Source organism: Ranitomeya variabilis, chromosome 2, assembly GCF_051348905.1.
Source record: "Ranitomeya variabilis isolate aRanVar5 chromosome 2, aRanVar5.hap1, whole genome shotgun sequence".
In the NCBI taxonomy this organism is placed as follows: Eukaryota; Metazoa; Chordata; class Amphibia; order Anura; family Dendrobatidae; genus Ranitomeya; species Ranitomeya variabilis.
The window spans coordinates 535,978,807-536,002,048 of record NC_135233.1 but is presented as its reverse complement, the minus strand read 5'-3'; the positions used below and the strand labels follow the sequence as shown (position 1 = coordinate 536,002,048).

At 49.8% G+C, this 23,242-nt stretch overlaps 1 protein-coding gene across 3 annotated transcripts in view; it reads right to left on the bottom strand.

Annotated features, from left to right (window-relative positions):
• The window catches only part of SPON1 (spondin 1), a 1,148,287-nt gene that overhangs the window by 715,027 nt on the left and 410,018 nt on the right, over positions 1-23,242 (bottom strand). The gene's annotated exons all lie outside the window — the stretch shown is intronic.

Here is a 23,242-nt window from a genome sequence, read left to right as displayed (position 1 = left end):
TAATGTTACAGGGTATATACACTAGATTCCTTGATAAGGTGTTGATCCAGGGAACTAGTCTGATTGCTGTATGTGGGGTCGGGAAGGAATTTTTTTCCCCATGGTGGAGCTTACTCTTACCACATGGGTTTTTTTTGCCTTCCCCTGGATCAACATGTTAGGTTAGGCTATGGATTGAACTAGCTGGACTTAAAGTCTTCCTTCAACCTTAATAACTATGTAAGGGTACGTTCACACAGGACTTTTTTGCAGCAGATTTTTGCTGCTTTTTTTTATGCTAATTTTCAGCTGCTTTTTACAGTACCAGTAAAGCCTATGAGATTTCAGAAATCTCATGCACACACGTTGGTTTTTTGTTTGATCAGTATTTTCTGCTTTGCTGCTTTTTTAGGACATAGGGCATGTCACTTTCAGCGTTTTTGCTGCGTTTTTGCAGCGTTTTTTCACCCATTGACTTGAATGGGTGATGAAAAAACGCTGCAAAAACGCTGAAAAAACGCATGTAGCATTATTTGCTGCGTTTTTTGTGCAGAAAATCATGGCCAGCAGGAAGGGATCTCACAGCCAAGAGCTTAGGGGTGTGGTAAGTGAGGTGTGAAGAGCCATTGTGAGCCATTGTGAGGTGTGAAGAGCCATTGTGAGGTGTCCTGATTGTGATCTATTGTGAGGGAGTTCCTGGTAGTAAGGTGTGAAGAGCCATTGTGAGCTGTGAAGAGCCATTGTGAGGTGTCCTAGCAGCTGAAAATTGGCATAAAAAAGCAGCAAAAATCTGCAGCAAAAATCTGCAGCAAAAAAGTCCTGTGTGAACGTACCCAAAAAACGCACCAAAAACGCACCAAAATAACGCACCTAAATTAGCATAAAAAAGCAGCAAAAAAAAGCAGCAAAAAAGTCCTGTGTGAACGTACCCTAACTATGTAACTATGATTCCATCAGACCAATAAGAATTTATTTAGACTCCTCAGTAGTGTTGAGCATTCCGATACCGCAAGTATCGGGTATCGGCCGATACTTGCGGTATCGGAATTCCGATACCGGGATTCCGATACTTGCCGCGTATCGGATACCGGAATCGGAAGTTCCCAGATTCAAAATGCACAAATTCAGCCAATGAGAATGATTCCAAGTGTGGGCACATCCTGTTCAGCATGGAGGGCATGAAACTACTGGCATGGCTGTGATTGGCTGCTGAAATGATGTCATGATGCAGTTTAAAAGTCGCTGGCGCCATTTTGCGCTCACTCTGCTGTGAATTCAGTTAGTGACAGGACGCTGTTTGCTGACTGAGGGCCCGTTTAGAGATAGCAATTTGCTTCTTTGTGCTTTTCAAAGGCTAATTTAGCAACCGCTGTGTTCACCTACTATTCACCTTGCTTTTGCCTTGTAGCGCTGTTTTCACAGCGATCTGCAAGGTCTTTGTGTGTGTGTGTGTGTGAGTGCAGCCCACTCTCTAGTCTGAGTGCAGCCATAGGCCATCCATAGCTGGTTGTATTCAGTTCAGGGAGGGTGGTTCATTGCCGCATACTGTTTTTTTTTTTTTTTCTCTTCAAGTAGTGTAGTCTGCTGCTCATTTTTTCAATTTTTCACAAAATTCCTATTAGTGTCTTTCCACCCGTCTCCAGCTAACTTGTGGAAAAACACTACATAGGATAACGTAGAGGAGGGTTTTTGGGCCTTGCAGCGCCGTTTACGGCTGTCTGCACGGTCTCCATGTGACTGCAGCTCGCCCTGTAGTCTGTGAGCAGCCATAGCCTGGTTGTCTCCAGCTCAGGGTTCTTCACTGCGTCATACCGTAAAATCAATTTTCCTTTTGTTTTAAGTAGTGCAGGCTGCTGCACATTTTTTCAAAAAATTCCTATTAGTGTCTTTCCACCCGTCTCCAGCTAACTTGTGGAAAACACTACATTGGATAACGTAGAGGAGGGTTTTTTGGGCCTTGCAGCGCCGTTTACGGCTGTCTGCACGGTCTCCGTGTGACTGCAGCTCTCTCTGTTGTCAGTTCAGTCCCCAAAAAATAAATAAATAATAAAGTTCACCAAACACACCAGTGACACCACTTAACATTTGTGTAGGCCACATTAGCTCATATTAAAGTCTAGTCCACACTTTAGAAAATTAGTGTTTCTTATACCTGTTAGGAGTTGTTCAGGAATAAGCACACAAAGCCGTTAGTACTTTTCTGCTTATCTTTATCAGTCAACCAAGATGAAGAAGGCAGTGAGTAAGGCACGTGGGCGTGGGCGCGGAGCAGGGAGAGGACGTGGGGATTCTGTGCCTGCTGCGGGCACCGGTGACTCATCAGCACCCACTTTCACCAGGGAACAGTCCTTCATGCGCAGCTTTGGCGCAGAGCGCCGTACACCGCTGCTGCGTGAAGAACAAATTGAAGCCGTTGTCGGATGGATGGCAGCTAATGCATCAACTTCAATTAGTGCCACATCCTCTCAGACACAGAGCACTGGAGAGCAGCCATCTGTCTCTTCACCACCTGCCAAATTGCCCAGGCAGACAGAGAGCCCAGGACAGGAGCCGTCTCTACTTCTGTTCTCTGAATCTCTTGGCTTGGAAACAGGGGGCCAGCCAAGCAGCATTGGAGAAATGGAAGAAGAGGCAGGGTGCAGTGATGCCCAACAGCTTTTTCTCTCTTCCTCTGAAGAGGCGGGTGGGCCATTGCTTCCGGTCACCACATCGCAGGCCGCATCCGCTGATGATGACACTCAGGTGCCACTTTCTGGTGTGTGCTCTGCTGCTGAGACTACCCAGGAGGAGCAGTTGGGGGCAGAGGGTAGTGTAGATGATGAGGTCCTTGACCCATCTTGGCCTGAGGGACAGGAAGGTGGTGGGAGCAGCTCTGAGGAAGAGATTCCCCGTACGGCCCAAAGAGGGAGAGGGAGGGGGAAGACTGCGGATCCTGCAGCCTCCGCTTTGGCACCCGTTAGGAGCATGTCTCTTCCAAAAGCCAAAAAAGGTGCTCCCAAGACTTGCAGTGCCTGGTCCTTTTTTGACACAGTTGCAGATGACATTTGCTATGTCAAATGCAAGGTGTGTCATCACAAAGTAAAAAGAGGTCGAAATGTCAGCAACCCCAATACCTCCAACATGTGGAAACATGTGCGCAACAGGCACGCGGCGGAGTTACAAAAACACACTGAAGAGCTAGGCCAAACAACAGCGGCAGCTACCACCTCTTCAGCTCGTGTTGCCTCTTCCTCCAGCTCACACGCAGCTGGTTCGGCTTCCTCCCAGGATCGCCGTGGAATAACCTCTGGCCCTGTTGTCCAGAGACCCGCTGTAATTCCACCCGCAGCACCACGTTCCCAGTCATCCACACACTCCCAGCCCAGTGTACAGCCATCGGTAGTACAGGCATGGGAGAAAAGGCGGCCTTTCTCGGCAAACCACCCACGAGCACAGGCTCTGACTGCAGGCATTGCCAAACTTCTGTCACTGGAAATGCTGTCATTCAGGCTGGTGGAGACTGACAGCTTCCGTGACTTGATGTCATTGGCAGTCCCACAGTACAAGGTGCCCAGCCGCATTTACTTCAGCAGGCAAGCCGTCCCTGCCCTGTACAAGCATGTGGAGGGACACATAAAACACGCGCTACTGAATGCCGTCAGTAGCAAGGTCCACCTCACCACCGATGCGTGGACCAGTCAACATGGACAGGGGCGATACCTTTCCCTCACTGCCCATTGGGTTAATGTCGTTGAGCCGGGTACAGATCGTGCGAGTGGTGCAGGACGTGTCCTGCCCACTCCAAGGATTGCAGGAATCCATTCTGTACGCATTGACTCCTCCTCTTACACCAGTTCCTCAGAATCATCGCTGCAGGAGCCGTCACAGTCCACCTCCACATGGACCCGTGATGAACGTTTACCTGTTACGACCGACATGAGCACAGCCGTGGCCAAACGTCAACAGGCCGTCTTGAAATTAATTTCTTTAGGGAATCGAAGCCACACAGCGCAGGAGCTCTGGAATGCCATCAAGCAGGAGAGCGATGTGTGGTTTGTGCCAGCGAATCTCCAGCCAGGCATGTTAGTGTGTGATAATGGCCGAAATCTGGTGGCAGCTCTGGGCCTCGGCAACCTCACTCACATCCCATGTCTGGCACATGTGCTCAATTTGGTCGTGCAGAGTTTTTTGAGGGACTATCCGGATCTTGATGCAGTGCTGCACAAGGTCCGCCTAGAGTGTGCTCACTTGCGGCGTTCCAGCACGGCAAAAGCGCACATTGCGGCTCTGCAGCGCCGACACCACCTGCCGGAACATCGCATCATATGTGACCTACCTACCAGGTGGAAATCCACGTTACATATGTTGGAGCGGTTGTGTGAGCAGCAGCAAGCTGTAATGGAGTACCAGCTGCATCAGGCGCAAAGAAGTCGCACTTCGCGCCGTTCAGACTTCACAACCACAGAGTGGGCCACTATGAATGACGTCTGCCAGGTTTTGCGTCCCTTCGATTATTCCACGCGGATGGCGAGTGCAGATGATGCACTAGTCAGCATGACTGTCCCCCTTATCTGCCTGCTTGAAAAATCACTGCAAGCGCTAAGGGATGATGTTGTGGAAGAGGTGGAGGATGAGGATTCACCATTTCCATCATCTTCTGGACAGTCAGCGCCACGTGGTTCCTCACAAACGTGTAGGCAGGGGACACTTTGTGAGGAGGATGAGGAGTCAATGGAGGAGGAAGACATCCGTCCAGAGGAGGGAGTTACACAATTGTCCAGTACTCAGTGTGTACAGCGAGGGTGGGGTGATGACGAGCGGGCAGAGATCACACTTCCAGCAGGGGACAGCGTTTCTTGGGCAGTTGGCAGTCTGCAGCACATGGTGGATTACATGCTGCAGTGCCTGAGAAACGACCGCCACATCGCCCACATTCTCAACATGTCTGAATATTGGGTGTTCACCCTCCTCGATCCTCGCTACCGGGACAACGTAGAAAGCCTCATCACACCGTTGAACCGGGAGCGAAAAATGCGGGAGTACCAAGACACACTGGTGAATTCCATCATCTTCTCCATTCCAAGTGAGAGAAGTGCTGCTAGTGCATTACAAAGCAGCTCAGTGCGTCCAGGCAGTGGTGGAGGCTCTGCACAAAGAGGGAGCAGAAGCAGTGCCTCTGCCCAAGGCAAGAGCAGTATGGCCCAACTGTGGCACAGTTTTCTGTGCCCGCCACAAAAGTCAACACCATCACAGACGGCTCCAGTCAGCAGGAGGCAACGGTTCGGTCAGATGGTGACAGACTACATGTCTTGCCCTCTTGCTGTACTCCCAGACGGCTCTTCACCTTTCAAGTTTTGGGTCTCAAAGCTGGATACATGGCCAGAGCTAAGCCAGTATGCATTGGAGGTGCTGGCTTGCCCTGCGGCTAGTGTATTATCGGAACGCGTCTTTAGTGCTGCAGGTGGTGTACTAACTGACCGTCGCATGCGACTATCCTCCGATAACGTTGACCGGCTTACTTTCCTGAAAATGAACAAGGCCTGGATCTCGCCGGAATTTGCCACTCCTTTTCCTGATTAAATAATTAGGTGACTGTCTACGTTATCCAGGTCTCCTGTTGTGTTCATCTTTCTACCACCTGAACTTAAATTCCTGGGCTCCAACACCGCTAGTTGAGGCTCAGAAGTGCCGTCTGCACAGTCAAAACATACGACCCAGTGTTATTGGGTTTCAGTAACGTCAGCTGATCCCCAGCTGTGTAGCCGGCAATGTGTCCTGCGACCGCCATGCTGACACAACAACTGAAATGTAAGGGAACCTGTCCCCCCCCAAGGCGTTTGTTACTGAAGGAGCCACCTTGTGCAGCAGTAATGCTGCACAAGGAAAAGGTAGCTATTTTTGTTTAGCTCCTTGCACACGCAGAACTTAACACTTATAAAATGTGTCCACTGATACCGTAAAACCGTCCCGGAGGTGGGACTTTCCTTCGTAATGTGACGCAGCACAGCCGTCATTCTTACCCCCCCGGCACGGTGCGCCGGCTGCTCAGCGTTGTTTGATTCCGTCCCAGAGCCTGCGCTGTTATGTTATCCCTTGGCCAGGCACACTTAGCGCTGCCCATCTTCTGACATCATTTGTGTCAGGCTGGCTGCGCCTGTGCGGCCGCGCTGCCCGAGAGCACGCCTCACAGTGTCTTCCGATTTAATCCCACTGGGGGCCTGAGATCCATGGACATGTGCAGTGCATATCTGAACCTCCACCTCTCACTCATCTCCCTACGGCTTCTTCAGACTGTGCGGTGTCAGCTGGTCCCTAATAGCATGCCACGGCCGTGACACCGCACAGTCTGAAGAAGCCGTAGGGAGGGGAGTGAGAGGCGAGGATATGCACTGTGCATGGCCATGGATCCCAGGCCCGCGGTGGGATTACATTAGACGACACTGCGAGGCGGGCTCTCGGCCAGCACGTCCGCACAGGCGCAGCCAGCCTGACACCAAATGATGCCAGAAGATGGGCAGCGCTAAGTGTGCCTGGCCAAGGGATAACATAACAGCGCAGGCTCCGGGAAGGAATCAAACAACGCTGAGGAGCCGGGGCACGGCACCAAGGGGGTAGGAATGACGGCTGTGCTGCGTCATATTACGAAGGAAAGTCACACCTCCGGGACGGTCTCACGGTATCAGGGGACACATTTTATAAGTGTTCAGTTCTGTGTTTGCAAGGAGCATAATGAAAAGAGCCACCTTTTCCTTTTGCATCCTTTGTGCTGCACAAGCTGGCTCTTTCAGCTACAAATGCCTTGGGGGGGTTAAAGGTTCCCTTTAGACTTTCTCCAATCAGGCTTCGGCCTACACTGTGTTCCTCTCCTCCTCCTCCTGTCCCTGGGCTCCAACACCGCTAGTTGTTGCCTGGTAGTGCTGTACGCACAGTCAACAGTCCCTCCTCTGTTATTGGGGTTCAGTAACGTCAGCTGTTCCCCAGCTGTGTGTGTGGCAATCCCTCCTATCTCCTCCACCTCCTCCTCCTCCTGTCCCTGGGCTCCAACACCGCTAGTTGTTGCCTGGTAGTGCTGTACGCACAGTCAACAGTCCCTCCTCTGTTATTGGGGTTCAATAACGTCAGCTGTTCCCCAGCTGTGTGTGTGGCAATCCCTCCTATCTCCTCCACCTCCTCCTCCTCCTCCTGCCCCTAGGCTCCAACACCGCTAGTTGTTGCCTGGTAGTGCTGTACGCACAGTCAACAGTCCCTCCTCTGTTATTGGGGTTCAGTAACGTCAGCTGTTCCCCTGCTGTGTGTGTGGCAATCTCTCCTATCTCCTCCACCACCTCCTCCTCCTCCTCCTGTCCCTGGGCTCCAACACCGCTAGTTGTTGCCTGTTAGTGCTGTACGCACAGTCAACAGTCCCTCCTCTGTTATTGGGGTTCAGTAACGTCAGCTGTTCCCCAGCTGTGTGTGTGGCAATCCCTCCTATCTCCTCCACCTCCTCCTCCTCCTGTCCCTGGGCTCCAACACCGCTAGTTGCCGTCCAGAAGTGCTGTCCGCACAGTCCCAACAGTCCCTCCTCTGTTATTGGGGTTCAGTAACGTCAGCTGTTCCCCAGCTGTGTGTGTGGCAATCCCTCCTATCTCCTCCACCACCACCTCCTCCTCCTCCTGTCCCTGGGCTCCAACACCGCTAGTTGTTGCCTGGTAGTGCTGTACGCACAGTCCCAACAGTCCCTCCTCTGTTATTGGGGTTCAGTAACGTCAGCTGTTCCCCAGCTGTGTGTGTGGCAATCCCTCCTATCTCCTCCACCTCCTCCTCTTCCTCCTGTCCCTGGGCTCCAACACCGCTAGTTGTTGCCTGGTAGTGCTGTACGCACAGTCAACAGTCCCTCCTCTGTTATTGGGGCTCAGTAACGTCAGCTGTTCCCCTGCTGTGTGTGTGGCAATCTCTCCTATCTCCTCCACCACCTCCTCCTCCTCCTCCTGTCCCTGGGCTCCAACACCGCTAGTTGTTGCCTGGTAGTGCTGTACGCACAGTCAACAGTCCCTCCTCTGTTATTGGGGTTCAGTAACGTCAGCTGTTCCCCAGCTGTGTGTGTGGCAATCCCTCCTATCTCCTCCACCTCCTCCTCCTCCTGTCCCTGGGCTCCAACACCGCTAGTTGCCGTCCAGAAGTGCTGTCCGCACAGTCCCAACAGTCCCTCCTCTGTTATTGGGGTTCAGTAACGTCAGCTGTTCCCCTGCTGTGTGTGTGGCAATCTCTCCTATCTCCTCCACCACCTCCTCCTCCTCCTCCTGTCCCTGGGCTCCAACACCGCTAGTTGTTGCCTGGTAGTGCTGTACGCACAGTCCCAACAGTCCCTCCTCTGTTATTGGGGTTCAGTAACGTCAGCTGTTCCCCAGCTGTGTGTGTGGCAATCCCTCCTATCTCCTCCACCTCCTCCTCCTCCTGTCCCTGGGCTCCAACACCGCTAGTTGCCGTCCAGAAGTGTTGTCCGCACAGTCCCAACAGTCCCTCCTCTGTTATTGGGGTTCAGTAACGTCAGCTGTTCCCCAGCTGTGTGTGTGACAATCCCTCCTATCTCCTCCACCACCACCTCCTCCTCCTCCTGTCCCTGGGCTCCAACACCGCTAGTTGTTGCCTGGTAGTGCTGTACGCACAGTCCCAACAGTCCCTCCTCTGTTATTGGGGTTCAGTAACGTCAGCTGTTCCCCAGCTGTGTGTGTGGCAATCCCTCCTATCTCCTCCACCTCCTCCTCCTCCTCCTGTCCCTGGGCTCCAACACCGCTAGTTGTTGCCTGGTAGTGCTGTACGCACAGTCAACAGTCCCTCCTCTGTTATTGGGGTTCAGTAATGTCAGCTGTTCCCCAGCTGTGTGTGTGGCAATCCCTCCTATCTCCTCCACCTCCTCCTCCTCCTGTCCCTGGGCTCCAACACCGCTAGTTGCCGTCCAGAAGTGCTGTCCGCACAGTCCCAACAGTCCCTCCTCTGTTATTGGGGTTCAGTAACGTCAGCTGTTCCCCTGCTGTGTGTGTGGCAATCTCTCCTATCTCCTCCACCACCTCCTCCTCCTCCTCCTGTCCCTGGGCTCCAACACCGCTAGTTGTTGCCTGGTAGTGCTGTACGCACAGTCCCAACAGTCCCTCCTCTGTTATTGGGGTTCAGTAACGTCAGCTGTTCCCCAGCTGTGTGTGTGGCAATCCCTCCTATCTCCTCCACCTCCTCCTCCTCCTCCTGTCCCTGGGCTCCAACACCGCTAGTTGTTGCCTGGTAGTGTTGTACGCACAGTCAACAGTCCCTCCTCTGTTATTGGGGCTCAGTAACGTCAGCTGTTCCCCTGCTGTGTGTGTGGCAATCTCTCCTATCTCCTCCACCACCTCCTCCTCCTCATCCTGTCCCTGGGCTCCAACACCGCTAGTTGTTGCCTGGTAGTGCTGTACGCACAGTCAACAGTCCCTCCTCTGTTATTGGGGTTCAGTAACGTCAGCTGTTCCCCAGCTGTGTGTGTGGCAATCTCTCCTATCTCCTCCACCTCCTCCTCCTCCTGTCCCTGGGCTCCAACACCGCTAGTTGCCGTCCAGAAGTGTTGTCCGCACAGTCCCAACAGTCCCTCCTCTGTTATTGGGGTTCAGTAACGTCAGCTGTTCCCCAGCTGTGTGTGTGACAATCCCTCCTATCTCCTCCACCACCACCTCCTCCTCCTCCTGTCCCTGAGCTCCAACACCGCTAGTTGTTGCCTGGTAGTGCTGTACGCACAGTCCCAACAGTCCCTCCTCTGTTATTGGGGTTCAGTAACGTCAGCTGTTCCCCAGCTGTGTGTGTGGCAATCCCTCCTATCTCCTCCACCTCCTCCTCCTCCTCCTGTCCCTGGGCTCCAACACCGCTAGTTGTTGCCTGGTAGTGCTGTACGCACAGTCAACAGTCCCTCCTCTGTTATTGGGGTTCAGTAACGTCAGCTGTTCCCCAGCTGTGTGTGTGGCAATCCCTCCTATCTCCTCCACCTCCTCCTCCTCCTCCTGTCCCTGGGCTCCAACACCGCTAGTTGCTGTCCAGAAGTGCTGTCCGCACAGAGCCAAACACCTCGCCAATGTGTTAGTGGGGTTCAGCACCGCCAGCTGTTCCCCAGCTGTGTACACGGCAACGTGTACTGCGACCGCCACGCAGGCACAACAAGTTAAATTTAAGGGAACCTGTCCCCCCCCAGGTGTTTGTTACTGAAGGAGCCACCTTGTGCAGCAGTAATGATGCAAAGGGAAAAAGTGTCTCTTTTCGTGGTGCTCCTTGCACATGCTGAACCTAACACTTATGAAATGTGTCCCCTCCTACCGTGATACCGTCCGGTAGGTGTAACTTTCCTTTGTGATGTGACGCAGCACAGTCGTCATTCTTACCCCCTTGGCGCCGTGCGCCGCCTCCTCAGCGTTGTTTGAATCAGTCCCGGAGCCTGCACTGTTAGGTTAGCCCTTGGCCATGCACACATTTTGTGCTGCCCGTCTTCTGACATCATTTGGTGTCAGGCTGGCTGCGTCTGTGCGGCCGCGCTGGACGAGATCCCGCCTCGTAGTGTCTTCTGATTTAATCCCACTGGGGGCCGGAGATCCATGGACATGCGCAGTGCATATCTGAACCTCCACCTCTCACTCATCTTCCTACGGCTTCTTCAGACTGTGTGGTGTCAGCTGATCCCTAATAGCATGCCACGGCCGTGACACCGCACAGTCTGAAGAAGCCGTAGGGAGGGGAGTGAGAGGTGAGGATATGCACTGCGCATGGCCACAGATCCCAGGCCCGCGGTGGGATTACATTAGACGACACTGCGAGGCGGGATCTCGGCCAGCGCAGCCGCACAGGCGCAGCCAGTCTGACACCAAATGATGTCAGAAGATGGGCAGCGCAAAATGTGTGCATGGCCAAGGGCTAACCTAACAGTGCAGGCTCCGGGACTGATTCAAACAACGCTGAGGAGGCGGTGCACGGCGCCAAGGGGGTAAGAATGACGGCTGTGCTGCGTCACATCACAAAGGAAAGTTCCACCAACCGGACGGTATCACGGTAGGAGGGGACACTTTTCATAAGTGTTAGGTTCAGCATGTGCAAGGGCCATAATTAAAAGAGCTAAGTATACCTTTTCCAGCATTAGTGCTGTACACGATGGCTCTTTCAGCTACAAACGCCTGGGGGGGGTTAAAGTTTCCCTTTCAACTTGCTCCAGTGCAGGCTTCGGGCTACACTCTGCTCCCTCTCCTCCCCCTGCTGACCCTGGGCTCTAACACCGCCAGTTGGGGCCCAGATGTGCTAGCTGCACAGAGCCAAACACCAGCTAATGTGTCAGTGGGGTTCAGCACCGCCAGCTGTTCCCCTGCTGTGTAGCCGACAATGTGTCCTGCAACAGCCACGCAGACACAAGAACTGAAATTGAAGGAAACCTGTCCCCCCTCCCCCAGGCGTTTCTACGCTTTACAGCCACCTTGTACGACAGTAATGCTGCATGTGTGCAAGGTGGCTCAGAAACTTATTCTCCTTGCCCATGTTGAACTGAACACGTCTAAAATGAGTCCTCTGCGACCATTAAAACGTCCCTCAGGTGTGATTTTCCTTTGTATTGACACGCAACAAGCTCCTTGGTAGCGCTGCCCGTCTTCTGGCATCATTGTTTGGCTGCCTGTGCCTCTGCGGCCGCCTTGCCCCACACAACGCCCCTCGGTGTCTTATTTATTTTGACTGCGAGGGTGTGATTGATGGGCATGAACGGTGCATTTCTTCGCCTGTCCCTCATCTCCTTCCGCCTTCTTCGGACTGTGCGTCTTCATGGCCGTGGCATGCGATAAGGGATCAGCTGACGCCGCATAGTCTGAAGCGGGTGTAAGAACCCAAGCGAGAGGCGAACCTATGTACTGCGCCAGGCCATGAATCCCAGCCCCGCAGTGTTTTAACTATGTAAAGACACTGCGTGGCTCGGATTCATGGTCATCGCAAATCGCAACAGCCGACATGAAATGATGTCAGAAGATGGGCAGCGCTAACAGCACAAGGCCAAGGGATAACACGACAGCGCAGACTCCTGTACAGCAAATAACAACGCTCAGGAGGCTGCGCCCAGCACCAAGGTGGGATTCTTGACATCTGTGCTGCGTCTCATTACGAAGGGAACTCTCGCCTCCAACACAGTTTGACTGTGTAAGGGCCTAAATGTTATACGTGTTCCTTTCAGCGTGTGCAAGGAGAAAAATTAAAAGAGCAACCTTTGACTTGTGCAGCACTACTGCTGTATAAGCTGTGGCTCCTCTAGTTTGTAACACCTGAGGGGGGGGTTAAAGGTTACCTTTAAAATTGGTTCAATTAGGCTTCGGCCTACACTCTGCTCCCCCTGCAGAGCCTGGGCTCTAACACCGCCAGTTGGGGCCCGGTACTGCTAGCTGCACAGAGAAAAACACCAGTCAAAGTGTCAGTGGGGTTCAGCAACGCCAGCTGTTCCCCTGCTGTGCAGCCGGCAACGTGTCCTGCAACAGCCACGCAGGCACAACAGACCCAAAGCTGCCGCCAGTGCAGGCTTCGGCCTACACTCTGTTCCCTCTCCTCCTCCTGCTGACCCTGGGCTCTAACACCGCCAGTTGGTGCCCGGTACTGCTAGTTGCACAGAGAAAAACACCAGCCAATGTGTCAGTGGGGTTCAGCACCGCCAGCTGTTCCCCTGCTGTGTAGCCGGCATCGTGTCCTGCAAAAGCCACGCAGACACAAGAACTGAAATTGAAGGGATCCTGTCGCTCCACCCCCAGGTGTTTGTGTGTTTTACAGCCACCTTGTACAGCAGTAATGCTGCATGTGTGCAAGGTGGCTCATAAACTTATTCTCCTTGCACACGTGGAACGGAACATGTCTACAATGTGTCCCCTGAGACCATTAAAACGTCCCTGAGGTGTGACTTTCCTTTGTAATGACACACAGCAACCCCCTTGGTAGCGCTGCCCATCTTCTCACATCATTGTTTGGCTGGCTGCGCCTCTGCGGCAGCCCTGCCCGACACAACGCCCCTCGGTGTCTAATTTATTTTGACTGCGAGGGTGTGATTGACGGGCATGAGCAGTGCATATCTTCGCCAGGCTGTCACTCATCTCCTTCCGCCTTCTTCAGACTGTGCGGCTTCATGGCCGTGGCATGCGATAAGGGATCAGCTGATGCCGCACAGTCTGTAGCAGGTGTAAGAACACGAGCGAGAGGCGAACCTATGTACTGCACCAGGCCACGAATCCCAGCCCCGCAGTGTGAAACACTGTAAAGACACTGCGGGGCTGGGATTCATGGGCATCGCGAACCGCACCAGCCGACATGAAATGATGTCAGAAGACGGGCAGCACATGGCCAAGGGATAACGCAACAACACAGACTCCTGTACAGCAAAATGCGATGCTCAGGAGGCCGCGCCAAGCACCAAGGTGGGATTTTTGACATCTGTGCTGCGTCTCATTACGAAGGGAACTCTCGCCTCCAACACAGTTTGACTGTATAAAGGGCTAAATGTTATACGTGTTTCATTCAGCGTGTGCAAGGAGAAAAATTAAAAGAGCAACCTTTGACTTGTGCAGCACTACTGCTGCATAAGGTGTGGCTCTTCTAGTTTGTAACCCCTGAGGGGAGGTTAAAGGTTACCTTTAAAATTGGTTCAATTAGGCTTCGGCCTACACTCTGCTCACCCTGCAGAGCCTGAGCTCTAACACCGCCAGGTGGGGCCCGGTACTGCTAGCTGCACAGAGAAAAACACCAGCCAATGTGTCAGTGGGGTTCAGCACCGCCAGCTGTTCCCCTGCTGTGTAGCCGGCAACGTGTCCTGCAACAGCCACGCAGACACAAAGCTGCCGCCAGTGCAGGCTTCGGCCTACACTCTGCTCCCTTTCCTCCAGCTGACCCTGGGCTCTAACACCGCCAGTTGGGGCCCGCTACTGCTAGCTGCACAGAGATAAACACCAGCCAATGTGTCAGTGGGGTTCAGCACCGCCAGCTGTTCCCCTGCTGTTCCCCTGCTGTGTAGCCGGCAACGTGTCCTGCAACAGCCACGCAGACACAACAGACCTACAAATGCCTCCAGTGCAGGCTTCGGCCTACACTCTTCTCCCCCTGCTGACCCTTTGCTCCAACACCGCTAGTTGGGGCTCTAGGAAGACAAGCTTGAATAGGTCCCCATCCTGGTTCCAGCACTGTCAGCTGGTTCCGGGCAGAGCCTTTGGCTTAGGTGCCTCCCTCTGGGTATCCGAGTTCCACCAACATCAGGTGGTCCTTGGTAGTGCTTTCAGGCACGGGTACCTCCTGCTTAGTAACCGGGTTCCAGTAACGTCAGCTGGTCCTCGGTAGTTCCATTGGCTCTTGGACCTTCGGCTACCCATCCGGGTTCCAGTACCGTCAGCTGGTTCTCGGCAGTGTCTTTTGCTCTTGTACCTTCTGCTCCCCATCCTGGTTCCAGTACCGTCAGCTGGTTCCGGGCAGAGCCTTTGGCTTAGGTGCCTCCCTCTGGGTATCCGAGTTCCACCAACGTCAGGTGGTCCTTGGTAGTGCTTTCAGGCACGGGTACCTCCTGCTTAGTAACCGGGTTCCAGTAACGTCAGCTGGTCCTCGCTAGTTCCATTGGCTCTTGGACCTTCGGCTACCCATCCGGGTTCCAGCACCGTCAGCTGGTTCTCGGCAGTGTCTTTTGCTCTTGTACCTTCTGCTCCCCATCCTGGTTCCAGTACCGTCAGCTGGTTCCGGGCAGAGCCTTTGGCTTAGGTGCCTCCCTCTGGGTATCCGAGTTCCACCAACGTCAGGTGGTCCTTGGTAGTGCTTTCAGGCACGGGTACCTCCTGCTTAGTAACCGGGTTCCAGTAACGTCTGCTGGTCCTCGGTAGTTCCATTGGCTCTTGGACCTTCGGGTAGCCATCCGAGTTCCAGTTCCATCAGCTGTTTCTCGGCATTTTCTCAGCCTTCTTGTACCTTCTGCTACATTTCCAAGTTCAAGTCCCTAAAGACGACGACCCGGAAGACCACCCCTAAGATGACGACGACACCAGAGACGACGACCACTGAGATGACGACGACCCTGGAGACGATGACCCTGAAGACCACCCCGATGACGACGACCCCGGAGACGACGACCCTGGAGACGACGACCCTGGAGACGACGACGACGACATGGGAGACCGAGAAGCAGAAGAACAAGAGGCTGCAGAACAAAGAGCAGAAGAACATTAAGCATAAGACTAAAAATCAGAGCAAAAGATATTATCTAAATTATAAGCAGAAGAAGACTAAGCAGTGTATGGGGGTGAGTCCGTTCCTCCTCGTGGTGCCCCTGGATAAAGCCTGATGCTGCAGGCCAAACTGAACGTGGACAAATGTAACTCTTTTGTGACAGGCAGAACGGAAGGTGTAATCTTCAAACTTTTATAGATAACAACTACGGGAATGCCTGTCACAAATAAGAATATGATGAAGAAGTTGAATATGAAAAAGATAATAGTTAAATAAAAAGAATATGAACAATGCAAAAAAAAAATATAGGTAGAAGAATTAGAAGATGAATAAGGTGAAGATAGTTGATGTCAAAGAAGCTGATGATGAGGATAATGAAGAAGAAAGTGTGGGAGAAGTAAAAAAGAAGGTGAAGGACGTGGAAGTAGTGAAACATCAATATCTGACAAAATAAAAAAAAAAATAACAGTCAAAATCTTTCTAACGCCGAACGTCATAAAAAAAAACAAAAAAACCTGCTATTCTATTTGTTTGGGCTAAACCTCTGTGCCTTTAATGTCTCCGCCACCTCCCCCAATACATCCTACATTATTCTTAGTTGTTTTCCTTCATGTAGAATGAACCTACAAGGAAAGAAAGGGTTTATTTTAATTCCGATATTTTCGTCCCATTGACTTGCATTGGGATCGGGTATCGGTATCGGATTAGATCCGATACTTTGACGGTATTGGCCGATACTTTCCGATACCGATACTTTCCGATATCGGAAGGTATCGCTCAACACTACTCCTCAGGTTAATGGTCCGAAAAGAACCATCTTGTTTATTAATCAGGAAGAAGGGGAATAGAACCCTTTACCTCTTTCTGATGCAGGAAAGTCTATCAAGACTGCTTTCTGCTGTTGTTCCAGGACCTTCAACTCCAACGCCTGTTCTGCTGGTGAAGACTGAGTGGGAGTCAGTATAAAACTGTCAAGAGGCACTTTCAGGAATTCAAACTTAAGACCTGTGCTGATGACACCCTGTATCCACGCACTGTCTGAAATCTCTGACCAGGCCGAGTAGAAAGCAGACAGCCTCCCCCCACCTGGGCAGTCATTGGGGCAGGTTTCTGCGATATCGGGAGGTGCCGAACATATAGCCTCTACCTTTCTTTTGGTGTCCCATCTAGCTATATCACTAGATTATCTCTTACAGCTGGACCACCTTCTACTGGAGTCACGCCTGTATGAAGGACCCACTTGGCTAGGGAACCTTTTCTTGCTGTCCCCTGCCTTCTCCAAGAGTTCATCCAATACCGGCCCAAACAGATGTCCTCCTTCACAAGGGATACTGCATAATTTAGACCTGGCTTGAATATCCCCTGGCCAGCATTTTAGCCATAGGGCTCTGTGTGGAAAGGGCCACAGTTTTTGCTGCTAGCCTACTGAGTCAGCTGAAGCATCCGATAGAAAGGCTGTGACCTCTGAATCATGGGAAGGGAAGACAGGATACTGTCTCTTGGAGCTTTCTCCTTAAAGGGAAGGTGCCACAATGTTTTTTTTTATTAAAAATTGTTTATATAAACAATTATTTTTAATACAAAATACAGTAGTTATTAAGGTTGAAGGAAGACTTTAAGTCCATCTAGTTCAACCCATAGCCTATAAGTCCATGTAGTTCAACCCATAGCCTAACCTAACATGCCCTAACATGTTGATCCAGAGGAAGGCAAAAAAAAAAACATGTGGCAAAGAGTAAGCTCCACATTGGGGAAAAAATTCCTTCCCCACGCCACATACGGCAGTCAGACTAGTTCCCTGGATCAATGCCCTATCAAGGAATCTAGTGTATATACCCTATAACATTATACTTTTCAAGAAAGGCATCCAGTACCCTCTTAAATTTAAGTAATGAATCACTCATTACAATATCATACGGCAGAGAGTTCCATAGTCTCACTGCTCTTACAGTAAAGAATCTGTGTCTGTTATTATGCTTAAACCTTCTTTCCTCCAGACGTAGAGGATGCCCCCTTGTCCCTGTCTCAGGTCTATGATTAAAAAGATCATCAGAATGGTCTTTGTACTGTCCCCTCATATATTTATACATTAAAATAAGATCACCCCTTAGTCTTCGTTTTTCCAAACAAAACAGCCCCAAGTGTAATAACCTATCTTGGTATTGCAGACCCCCCAGTCCTCTAATAACCTTAGTCGCTCTTCTCTGCACCCGCTCCAGTTTAGCTATGTCTTTCTTATACACCGGAGACCAGAACTGTGCACAATATTCTAAGTGTGGTCGAACTAGTGACTTGTATAGAGGTAAAATTATGTTCTCCTCATGAGCATCTATGCCTCTTTTAATACATCCCATTATTTTATTTGCCTTTGTAGCAGCTGCATGACACTGGCCACTGAATATGAGTTTGTCATCCACCCATACACCCAGGTCTTTTTCATTGACGGTTTTGCCCAGAGTTTTAGAATTAAGCACATAGTTATACAGCGTATTACTTCTACCCAAGTGCATGACCTTACATTTATCCACATTAAAGCTCATTTGCCATTTATCAGCCCAAGCTTCTAGTTTACATAAATCATCCTGTAATATAATATACATTTTTTTTTACTTTAATATCTTTTTTATTATTAATTATTTTTGCAGTCACTGAGTGCCGCCATTTTGCTTTGCAGGAGTGTAAGAGTCCCAGCACGACACTTACACTCTGCAAATATGACTGCCCTGGGCATAGGTGACAGCGGTCGGACGCCGATCCTATACTTTGCATTGAGCTGCTCCCTGCTGTGATCTGGGCTGTTCACATCACAGCAGAGACAGGAGATCGGCACCATCTTTCTGGAGTATCTGTGAGCTCCACTTAAGAGCTGTGCTGTTATAGGAGGGGCAGCTCGATCTGTCACCCCATTCACACTATCAGCGGCCGTTCCCTGTTGTCTTCTGTGCTGCCTGGTGCCCTGGCTGTAATCTCTAGAATCCCTAGAGAGGATGAAGTGCTGCAGTCTGATGTCCTCTTATCAGGAGCTGCAGAGAGGTAACAGAGACGGGGAGGGGGAAGCTCTTGGTGCTGCTCCGACCCTGCCTCTCACTGCAGCTACTGATCAGGACATCAGACCGAGTGTCTAATCCTCTCCTGTTTGATACTGACTGCTGAGCCATGTATCTAATCCTCTTCTGTGTGATCCTGTCTGTTGAGCTGTGTATCTAATCCTATCCTGTGTGATACTGTCTGCTAAGCCGTATATCTAATTCTCTCCTGTGTGATACTGACTGCAAACCCGTGTATCTAATGCTATCCTGTGTGATACTGACTGCTGAGACATGCATCTAATGCTATCCTGTGTGATAGTGTCTGTTGACCCGTGTATCTAATCCTATCCTGTGTGATACTGTCTATTGAGCCGTGTATCTAATCCTCTCCTATGCACTCCTCTCCCCCCTGCATGTCTTTCCCCATTGCACACACAGCTCAGTGTGTGCGATAACAGGAGCTGTGGCGATCATTCTGTATTATGACATTATGTGTGATCTATATGATGGTATTATATGTGATCTGTATGGTGGTATTATGTTTGTTCAGTATTGTGGAATGATGTAAAAGCTATATGACGGTATTATATGAGAACTATATTGTGGGATTAGGTGTGATCTATATGGCAGTATTATGTCAGAATTATATGTTGTTATTGTGTGTGATCTATATGACGGTATTATGTGAGACGTATGTGGCGGTATTATGTGAGATGTATGTGGCGGTATTATGCGAGATGTATGTGGCGGTATTATGCGAGATGTGTGTGGCAGCATTATGTGTGATCTATATGGCAGTATTATGTGTGATCTATATGGCGGTATTATGTGAGATCTGTGAGGCAGCATTATGTGAGAAGTATATGGTGGTATTGTGTGACATCTATATGGCGGTATTGTGTGAGAAGTATATGGTGATATGAGAGAACACTATGGCGGCATTATGTGTGATCTATATGGCGGTATTATGTGAGAATTATGATGGTATGTGAGATCTATATGGTGGCATTATGTGACAACTATATGGCGGCATTATGTGAGAACTATATGGCGGCATTATGTGAGATTTATATGTGGCATTATGTGAGAAGTATATGGTGGTATGTAAGAAAACTATGGCGGCATTATGTGTGATCTATATGGTGGTATTATGTGAAAACTATATGACAGTATCGAATGACCTATTTTATAGTATTGTGTGATCTATTCAACGTTATTATGTGAGAACGCTATGGCGGCATTATGTGTGATCTATATGGAGGTATTATGTGTGATCTATATGGCGGTAGTATGCGAACGCTATGGCAGTATTATCTTTAGAAAGGGGACCCATCTAGGGTGGTTCTGGTTGAGCAGCTGCACACAGGTCTGGTGTGACCTCCAGTTAGGTGCAGTCAGGGGAGGGCTGGTGAGGCAGCTGAAGAGTGGGGTCTCATATTTATTGTTACTATATGGCTACATTTCCCCCCCAGCCTGCTTCTCAGTGTCACCCCGGACTGCGTCTGTCGCCTCGCTTTCACACATCACAAGGACAGGATGGAGAAGACAGGATCTGAGGAGGGGAATGGGGTCTTAGCATGCAAAGTCTGGATCAGAACAGGCCATCAATCTGCAGAAATGTTTCCTGGATTTCTGTGGAGCAGATGGTCCATCCATGTGTATAAAAGACAGCGCTCTATGTACAATCCCTGGCTGCTCTGCTGCACACCAAACAGGGTGCCCCCCATAGACCAGCACACTGCTCTCCTGAAATACTCTGTGCTGCTGTCTCCCTGCTCCCTCCACCATATATCTCCCAGAATCCTTGCTGCCTGCCATCCTCGGTAACTGTCTACTTGTCAGTATAACTTCGCAATCACCAACAAAAAGGCTGCTCACTAGGTTCCTGAATAATATCCTCTCTTATCCCTTAGCAAACACCCAGAAGGGGAGGAGAGGAGTGACATCACACATGTCAGCAGATTGCGCCCATAATTACTGCAGTGAAGTAATGAAAGCTAAATTATTTTTCATATTTTACTAATTTATAAACAAATGATAATATTTTTTAAGAAAATGGAAACATTAATTCTTCAAATTTTTTCAATTGCTGGAAAAAATATTTTTTTGATGGCACCTTCCCTTTAACCCCTACATGACCTTGGGATTTTCCATTTTTCCGTGTTCGTTTTTCGCTCCCCTCCTTCCCAGAGCCATAGCTTTTTTATTTTTCCGTCAATTTGGCCATGTGAGGGCTTATTTTTTGCCGGACGAGATGTACTTTTGAACGACATCATTGGTTTTACCATGTCATGTACTATAACACGGGAAAAAAATTCCAAGTTCGGTGAAATTGCAAAAAAAGTGCAGTGCAGTGTTTTTTGTTTGTCTTTTTTGCTAGGTTCACTAAAGGCTAAAATTGGCCTGCCATTATGATTCTTCAGGTCATTATGAGTTCATAGACACCTAAGGCTACTTTCACACTAGCGTTAACTGCATTACGTTTCAAAACGTCTTTTTTCAGAAAAAACGCATCCAGCAAAACTTTTTGCTGGATGCGTTTTTTTCCCATAGACTTGTATTGGCGACGTATGGCGACGGATTGGCATACGTCGTGTACGTTTTACGACGGATGCGTCGAAATTTGGCGACACGTCGTCTCAAAAAAACGTAGATTGTAACGTTTTTTGTCTCCGCCTAAAAAACGTGTCGCGACGCATCCTGCGGCATACGTCGTTGGCTGCAATGGAAGCCTATGAGCGACGGATGCGTCGGGACACGTCGTACGACGCAATGCAGCGCTGCAATACGTTTTTTTTACACTGAGCATGCTCAGAAGAAGTATTTTGTTGCCAATTGGTCAGACACCCCCAAATCTATATAAACCTGGCCTGGGCCTTGAACCCCACATATGCCAGCAAGACACAGAGAAGCAAAGAAGCCTGCCAGCAAGAGCCAGCCTGCCACAAGACCCCAGCCAAGCACAAGACCCCAGCCAGCCTGTCACAAGACTGCAGCCAGCCTGCCACAAGACTCCAGCCATCCTGCCACAAGACTCCAGCCATCCTGCCACAAGACTCCAGACATCCTGCTACAAGACTCCAGCCACCATAGCCAGTGTGAGTATTGCAATTTTAGTGTGCATCTGTGTGCCTGTGCATTTCTGTGTGTATGAGGTACTACTGACTACAGCAAGAGCTTAAAACCTGAAGAGAACCTGAGGCCTGCCATCGTCCTGCACCAGCCAGTGCCATGCTAGAGTCCAGATCCACCATGATGCCAGCCACTGTGAAGACCTGCTGCTTCAGCCAAAGGATTGTCAGCCTTTTGTATGTGTGTGTGTGTATGCGTCTTCTGATTGGTTTCACCTTTCTGCCTTTGTTGTACATATGTGTATTTGCATAAAGCTATGTGCGTGCATGTGTATGTGTGCATTTTTGGACGGCTGTGTGCTTTTGTACCATGTGCCTGCACCATATTATGCCTTTGCCAATTTTATGCCTGTTCATGTGGGAGGGTATGTGTCCATGTGCAGGATTGCATCAGGATGTGGTCAGGATTTTCCATCAGTATTTGTACGCCAAAACCAGGAGTGGGTGATAAAAGCAAAAGTGTGCCTGTTTTCGTATTATACTTTACCTAATTTTTACACTCCTGGTTTTGGCTTACAAATACTGATGGGAAATCCTGCCCAAATTCTGATGCGATCCTGAATGTGGACACATACCATGCATGTTTTTTGGGTACGTCTTGTTGATGGCATGTGCATTTGTCCATGCTGTATAATTGGTTATTTGCCTTTTTCTGATGTATTGACTGTATAGTGGTCTGTGCAGCATGTGGTTTAATTTTTTTTTTTTTTTTTTTTTTTTTTTTTAAATCTGATGTGTTTTTTAAAAAAGTCTAGCGGTGTGCAGCTTGTGGTTTGAATGTGTGAGTGTGGGGTTTTTCTATTTAATAAAAGTGTTGAATTTTTTTTTTATTACAGTTATAACCATTTGCAGTTGAAGTACTTGTATTTAAAATAAAGAGCATGTCAGCTCCTTGTGATTTTTAAAAAAAAAAGTGCAAAAAAAAAATTATAATAAAATGTTTATTAAAAAAATGTCCGTAGTATTATTTCATAAAGGTAAATTTAAAACTGGTGTATGTACCAATGGTTACACATGCAATACAGGGTTGGTTGAGGGCTCATTTTTTTTAATAAAGGTTAACCTGTAAAGTATTTTTTTTTTTTTTTTGGGGGGGGGAGAGGTTATTTATTTTAAATAAAATGTGTCAAATATATTTTTTCATGGTGTTAACATTAAAAAATTTTGTTTTTTGGGACATGGAAATGAATGGTATAACGTGCAACTTTTTGGGGGGGTTTTGGTGTTCACCTGTATGAACATTTCTGACATCATTTTAGTAGGGTGTTTATCATTGAACATTACCTAGTTCAGGGGGTGGTCTAACTATAGATCCATTATACATATAACAGATAAACCAGGACCGCAGCCGCTGCCCACCAGGACACAGCCGCTGCCCACCAGGACCACAGCTAAAGAGCTAGAAGTAAGTTTTGAAGACCCCAATCTGCTACTTCAATGTGTCGAGCAGATTGCAAGTGTGTCTTTAACTTACAGAACCACCAGGACACAGCCGCTGCCCACCAGGACACAGCCGCTGCCCACCAGGACACAGCCACTGCCCACCAGGACACAGCCGCTGCCCACCAGGACCACAGCTAAAGAGCTAGAAGTAAGTTTTGAAGACCCCAATCTGCTACTTCAATGTGTCGAGCAGATTGCAAGTGTGTCTTTAACTTACAGAACCACCAGGACACAGCCGCTGCCCACCAGGACACAGCCGCTGCCCACCAGGACACAGCCACTGCCCACCAGGACACAGCCGCTGCCCACCAGGACCACAGCTAAAGAGCTAGAAGTAAGTTTTGAAGACCCCAATCTGCTACTTCAATGTGTCGAGCAGATTGCAAGTGTGTCTTTAACTTACAGAACCACCAGGACACAGCCGCTGCCCACCAGGACACAGCCGCTGCCCACCAGGACACAGCCACTGCCCACCAG